Source organism: Vigna radiata, chromosome 11, assembly GCF_000741045.1.
Source record: "Vigna radiata var. radiata cultivar VC1973A chromosome 11, Vradiata_ver6, whole genome shotgun sequence".
In the NCBI taxonomy this organism is placed as follows: Eukaryota; Viridiplantae; Streptophyta; class Magnoliopsida; order Fabales; family Fabaceae; genus Vigna; species Vigna radiata.
Genome location: NC_028361.1, coordinates 10,594,373 through 10,602,102, shown reverse-complemented (window position 1 = coordinate 10,602,102; position 7,730 = coordinate 10,594,373). Strand labels below are relative to the sequence as shown.

Genomic DNA, 7,730 nt, shown 5'->3' with positions numbered 1-7,730 from the left:
GAAGCTCACACTTTTTATTTTTGGTAAATAATATACTCCACTTTAAATTATGGTAGATTATTTGTTAACAATTTTTTATAATATAACACTTATATTTGAATTTATTTTTAAAAAAATATTTGAAACACACCGATCACAAATCACTGTATATATGCATTATAAAAAAATTGTAAAGAAAAAAAATGGTTAAAAAAACTTTTTACTCTATGTACAATCATTGTTATTTCTTGTCTCTCCTATTTTTAACGATGATTTTTATATAAACGTGTCATTTTCACTTTTAACTATAAGTATTTAAACTGCCATTACTAAAAAGTTTCCTGAAATTACAAAAATACTATTGCGTTTTTTTCACTATGTTAATTTTTTAACTGCCTTTAACGTTATGGAACCTTCTTTTTACACAAGTGCAAGCAGTGAATGCATCAAATTTTTAATGAGTCTCTTATTATTTTGTATCAGCACAATGGAATAATAATAACAAAAAATCAGCAACGTATCCATCTCTTAATATCAATATTTTTCATGATAAAAATACAACAAGCAAGAAGTCTCAGATATATTAAATGAAAATACTGGTTTTATTCTTTGATCATGATTTCATGATTCCTATATGATAGCCAAAGCAGATGTTGTGCTTGTCTGCAAATTACAAGATGAGAGAATCCTAATGATTGCTCAACTATAAGTTCAAGGATCAATTAAGTTTATTTTTAAGTCGTAGGACTTTCCAAACGAATATAATCATACATAATTCCTTCAAATAGAGTTTTGGCATTTGACTGTGTCAAATAGATGGTGTTTTTTCCTTTTACCAATTGATTGCTATCTACACCTACACTATACAACTCATATAATCCATGGATGCCGTGCCTTGCTATGGCATTGTCATTGCCAATTAGCTTTTCTGTTGTGAAGTAGGGAGGGTTAGAATTCGGCTTGTTGAACCTAACCTGATCATCCATATCAAAACATATTAGGCACCATAGACATAGAAGAAAATAAAGATCAATTATGGAAGAAGTAAATTGTTCTACCTCTAATCTAGAATTAGTGGCAGATGCCAAGGCCAATTGCAGTGTGTAGTTTGCTCCCTTTATGATATTCTCAAGCTGGAATTGAATTTGCCAAGTGGTTGGAATGAATTTGCTCGTATTTGTGCTCCTGCATGCATCAGTGTTTAACTTAGAGGAGAAAACTGATGATAACAATCATAAAATTTCTATATGTTAAACAAAATTTACCTGGTAACTTGAGCATAAAACCAGTCCTCATGATAGTCAGAAACACCGACTGTGAAAATAAGATCTTCTGTTGGATATAAATCAGTATAACGTTTCCACAAGCCGTATTGCCTAAACCTGTCACGGTAGAAATTCTTTCAAAAAAACTGAAAATAGAGTGTCAAAATTTGTTGTTGAGAATGAGTTTTGGGCTAACCCATTTTTGCTATCGTTTAGGTACAATTTGTTCACAAGCTCAGGGTAAAGGTCTGGTACATGGAACTCTGCAGCTGACCTATCTGGGATCCCAATTTCCCATAAGGTAGGACCATTTCTTGGAGGATTGTATACTAGTGAACCCAAGTTGATGTCGCCTCCTACAGCACATTTTACATATGCCAGTTATTATCTTAGGAAAAGTTTAAATCTTTGGAAATCTATACTTAACATACTTGAGAAAAGAAGAAATGTTACCTGGTTTGATATCAACATTATCTTCATATTTATAATTTCCAATGAAACCAGGGACCCATGCATACAAGGTGTAAATCCCAGGTACAATATTTGTAATTGAGAAGCTTCCATCTTTGTCGGTTTGAGTCCAGAATTGATAACCCTGTGAATATCATGTATAGGTCAAACACCTTTTAGCTGAATGCTTCACTAGCCATTCAAAGTTCAAGACATTAAAACTCATTGACTCCTACACCAATACCTTGCTTTCTATTTGCCATGATCCTGCATCTAGCTAGACCAACGTAAGAACTTTTAGCTGGTTGAGCCGTCCCACTCCTGATGAATTAGAAAAAGCAATTAGGAATTCAGCTCACCTATATAAGTTGATTCTATGTATTTAAACAATAAAATGAAGGCAAATAAAGTATTATCATATACCCATCTTTAACTTGAAGTTTTCCTGACACCATTCCCCGTTGACTGGGTGGAATGAAATCTTTTGATCCGATGAAATCATAAGGCCATTTTTTTTCTTCATTGGATAACTAATTTACCAAAGAACAGCAATATATCGTGTCATAATATAATACTTCACTGGAATAATGTACAATGAATAATCGTATGAGAGTGTTAAAGGTAATAGTAAGTACCTGTGTTACAGCATCTGACCACAGCGACTTAAATTGAGTTTTCGTTGGAGCAGAGTTAAGGTAAACAAAAATTGGCCCAAAAACCTTTTTATAAGTCTCCCCTTCATCAAATGCAATGACTGCCTCCTTGCCAGCATAATGAGTGCTGGTAAACATCTGCAAACAGAAAAAATTAAAAACTTAGTACAACAAAAACAACAACGAAAACAGAATTAAAGAAGTATTAATCTGGATGACAATATTCAAACATGTTTAACATAGTATTATAATTTTCTGTAACATGTTTAATACCAATTATCTACTTAATACAATAGGAAACTCTAGTAAGGAATGCGGATGGATTCAGGGATTTGTTAGGTCTTACGGAAAGAGAAGTTGAGCCAACATGAGAAGTGAGTTCTTGTTTAACGGGCCCACCATTGCGGAACTCATTAGTGGGTGTTATCACCCAGAAACCCACTGGTGCTGAATCATCCTCTGCAATCCACCCATGAACAGAGTTATCTTTGTTCTCTGTCGAGTATTGATATTTATCATCAACCTATAACCCAACAAACACGTTACAGAATATAGGCAACAAAAAGAAAATAGAAAAAAGTCAATATGTCAATTCAAGCAGAGGCATAACCAAGAAAGAATCACCTCTCCTCGAATTTGTGGGTCAGTTGCATGGGTTAAGAGAACAGCTTCAGGATACGCAAGCACCTTGCCCGTGCTTCTGTCTTCTGCAGTTGGCATCTTCCTTTGCCTTGTATCAGATATGGCCATATAGTGGAACCTGCATCATTGGTTTGGTTGGTAATAAGTTACACATTTTTTTTACGATCAAACATTGTTTTTTACGAGTCAATGAAAATTACTAACATTAATTTTTCCAAAATCAAAGGCAAATGTTTATTAACTTGTCTGACAGTAACAGTTTGCTAGATACCTGTCTTCATCGAGTTTGTAAACAATTCTAATTTGATAAACCGTGACTGCAGGTAATCCTGGTGGACGAGTAAATATTGCGTATGAATAAAATCCAGAATCACCTCTTCGTAATATATACCTGTAAGAAAATACGTTTATGTCGGACAATGCTGAGGAGCTAATTCTAAATATCTGTTTCAAAGTGTAGGAAAAATTTAGGTTTAAAATCCACACCTTAAGTCTATGTTTATGGGGACACTTGAGCCTTGCATGGAAGCATCCCATGTTTTTAAAAAGGAAACCTCCACCATATCATCACTTGCTTCAATTACTGAGAAATTTGTCCCCTTGATTCTGCAGCACAGTATCAATTATTAATTTGTCTCTTGAATTGCAACAGAGCATAAAGCATGCATGCATGCATACGTTAAAACAAATAGTGTACCTCTCAAAGATCCCAGGCTTTCCATCTTCGTTCCAAACAACGTCCAAGTACCTATAAATTAAATTTTTTTCCATGATTTACATTTTAAGAAAATGGATGACAACTGGGAAGTAATTTATTTAGCATAATGTTGTAAGATATGCACATACCCTCTATCAAATTCATGGTTTTTTTGATAAAGTATATTCTGAGTTCCGTCATTGTATAGTCCAATAATATAGCCTCCGGGGTTTGACAAATTGAGGGAAACTATGCCGTTTCCAATCAGTACCTGAAAATCATCTCAAGACCTCAACTGTTAAAACCTAAGTATTTCAGGCCCTTCTTTTTTTCAATATCCTGAACCAATTCTATCATTAAAAAGAACATTTATCACCTGGTCTTCATTTTTATTCAGCTTGACAGCAGCAGGAGTAGTCTTCAAACTTCTGCAAGGAAAAGAAGAAAATTAAAAATCAAATCAAGTCATTTTAAATTGCGACGTTGCTTTTGCAGTATTCAAATAAAAAAGGGACTGAAATATTTTCCACAATTTTTTTATTAGAAAAAGATAAAACAATGAGTAACTTAAAAAAGAAAAATAGATATAAAAACGTTATATATGATACGCAAAGTAAAAGATTTATGCATATATAGTAACGATGATACAATTTAATATTTATTTCTACCAAGCAAGATAATTGTAATTCATGAAAAATAACGTTTTTGGAAATTAGCTATTGGAATTGGAAACAAAACACTATCGCTTTCACCACTTGATTTAAAAAGAAAACGAAGAGAAAGTCAAATACACTATGTTTCTCGTCGGTTAAATGGGGGAAGAAGAACATTTGAACTCAGCTCAAAATGTTTTCATTTTGCATGCTTGAAAAACTGAGGTTGAGATATGATTTTTCAGATAACAATAATAATTTCTTGCTTATCTTCGTTTTAAAATACTATATCTTTATTTTATTTAATTTTTCATTATTTTAATCAAACTAAAAAACAAAAAATTCACTTAAAAGAATTTCCCTTTCGTATTCCTTTTACTGGATCCATTCTACCTTAATAAAGAAAATATATATTTTTTATTTTATATTATCAATCCATTGTGTAATTTAAAATAATATGACTGTCATGATCATGATTTGTGATTACGAGATGATAAAAGAAGACACCCAAGAATAAAAAAGAAGAAGAAAAGAACAGCTGTGTATAGAAATTTAGGTTTGAAAAAAATGTTTAATACAACATCTCATATATGAGCTCCCTCTCTTCTTCATAATTATCTATTAATTATTATTAATGGAAGTTTATATTTAATTAAGTTGTTTGGTTTTTTCTTCTTTATTGAAGTTTTTACAAATTAAAAAGTTTTGATAGTTAGCTAGGTTTTTTCTTTTTTAATTTATGTATCTCATTATTTTACATATTATTTATAAATAAAAGATTTAATATGAGTTTTATTCTCTCTTCTTATTTATTAATATTTTTCAATAATTTTTTAATATTCAAATGTGAGTGTAAGTATTGTATTAAGTAAAATAAAAATAAAAAATTGAACAACAAGATACAAAGAAAAAAAAAAACTCAAACTCATTATCTTACCGTTATTTCAATATCTTATGTAAACAAATTCATCTCCCATTTGTATTTTATCTGGAGGTGATATTTACTCAAAAGGTTTTTCTCATCTTATGATTTCCATTTTCTATTATCCAGTCACACAAAAATAAGCATAGAGAAAAAACAACATTGAATGAAGAAAAAAGAGTAGGAACAACCTAAACGAGAGAGTTTCAGAAGTTCGAGAGCAGGCACCAAAAAAGATTAAGCTGAGAAGCAAAGCCAATCTAAACCACCATTGGAGCAGAACTCGTTTCCTCATATGAGTTTTCATCATCATCTCTTATCAATATCAACCTGCAAATAACGTGAAGCTCCATTTCTGATTATAATAAGATCAGAAGAATATTTCAAAGAATGCCAAAATGAGTTTTACTAAACTGTTGGTTGAAAAAAAAGAAAAACTGTGAACGCTGTTGTATAGTATCATGTGACAAACTTACAATGAAAAAAAGAAGGATAAATCCAATATTCAAATTCTGAAGAACACACAGAAACCTTGACTTTCGCAAACCGATAATAGAGTTGCAGAAATACGTGCAGAGATGAAAAGTTGATGATAGATGGAATTGTTTTTCTATAATAAATCTCTTTGGAACCTTAATTACCTTACCTTATATAAGTCAAATTTTCCTTTTAGGGTGGTGATGGACAACATCTCATATTTTAATAAACATTCATCCCACATTAATTCTATCATATAATTTTAAAATGTTACTTTCTTATGATGCGTTTCATATAAAAAGTGTAATTTGTTTGGATCATCATACATTAACAATTTTTTTTTATAACAGAATATATGTTATTATTTTATTCATCTGTTTAAATTTATTTTTAGAAAAATATTTAAAACAAATTAATCATAAGTTATAAAAAATTCTAAAATAATGTTATTAAAAAGTTCAATTTTTTTTTTCTACCATATGAATTAAGAAGTCCACGTGAACTTTTAGGAAAATTTTAACCTTCTATTTCTTATAACATAAAAGTTGTTATTATACATTACTTCGTGTTGTATAATTTGTTTTTAGTATTTTGAAGTTGTGTTTATGTCTAACATATAAATTAATGTGAACAGCAAAGCCTTATAAAGTCAACCACTGAATGATTCCTACTGTCTAGATCTGAATTGCATTTATCAAACAAAGGAGGTTAGTATCACTCTCTAGGAAGATGACCAATAGATCAAAGTGGGACACAACCTATATTGCTATTATTTCCTTTTAAGTGCATTAAGAAACAATATTAAATTTATTAAGAAAATAAATTAACTTTATTCAAAATTTACTAATATCTTAATTACAAAATAATATTCACATCACCTAATTAATAGAAAAATTAAATGATAATTATTTAATTGAAAATATAAAAAGTTTAAATATAAATTCTTATAAAAAAAATCAATTAAAAATATTTAAATTTATTAAAGATTTAAAGTTAATTAATCTTAATCTTTACCTCCAATAATAAAAAAATGGAGAAAAATAAATAACTATAAAAAGGAAATGAGGGTAGATAATGCGTACCTGATCTGTGTATACAATTAGCAAATTATTCTCTCTTCTTTATTCTATCTTCTTCTTTTTGAGAATAACCTTTACCAATAACACAATGTTTGTACCAAAATCAGGAAAGAAAATTATTATAATTGGGCACAAAATTAAAAAAATAAAATAAAGATAAAAGGTTATAATTTTTTCATTACTTGTTTTCGAATAACTTATAACAAAAACTTTAGTGAATTGTATATGTACGTGCATGTTTATTTCAATTGTGTTGAGATTTCTTGAATTTTTAAATTACAGTTATACCCCTGTTTCTTTTCTATCATAGTTCTTCTCAAAATTACAATTATACTTTTTTATAGTAACCTCTTTTAAGGGTCAAGTCTAATGTTTTTTAAAATTTAAAGAAATACATATTGTAAATTTTGAAGAAATGATTGTATATAATATAGAAAATGGACAACGTAATTTTTTGAAAATAAAGAAGAAATTTATGTAAAACTAAACGTAAAATAATAGTGTAATCGAAGAAAACATAAAAAAAAATGTTTATAATTTACTCTTATTTAAAATATTATTCCAAATTGATGTGTTTTTTCAATTTATGATTTTAACTATTTCTTAGAAACATATGTATTTAAGTTAAAATTATATATTGTGGTGGAATATTTTTCTAAACCAAATGTCTGTTCTATGTAAAATCCAAAAGATTAAGGAAATCTATAAATTAAATTCATGCATTTAAATTCATATATAAATATTTTGTAAAAGGATTGGAACACGGTACTCTGATTTTGATTTATAATAATTTTGCTGATAAAAAGAATTTTGTGCATTTAAAATTTTTCATACATACAAAAATAAATTATCGTGTGTGTGTATATATATATATATATATATATATATATATATATATATATATATATATATA

General features: G+C 29.1%; 1 pseudogene; it reads right to left on the bottom strand.

Moving 5' to 3' along the window:
• Positions 1–713: 713 nt before the first annotated feature.
• On the bottom strand, positions 714–4,727 carry LOC106776758 (annotated as a pseudogene).
• Positions 4,728–7,730: the final 3,003 nt, after the last annotated feature.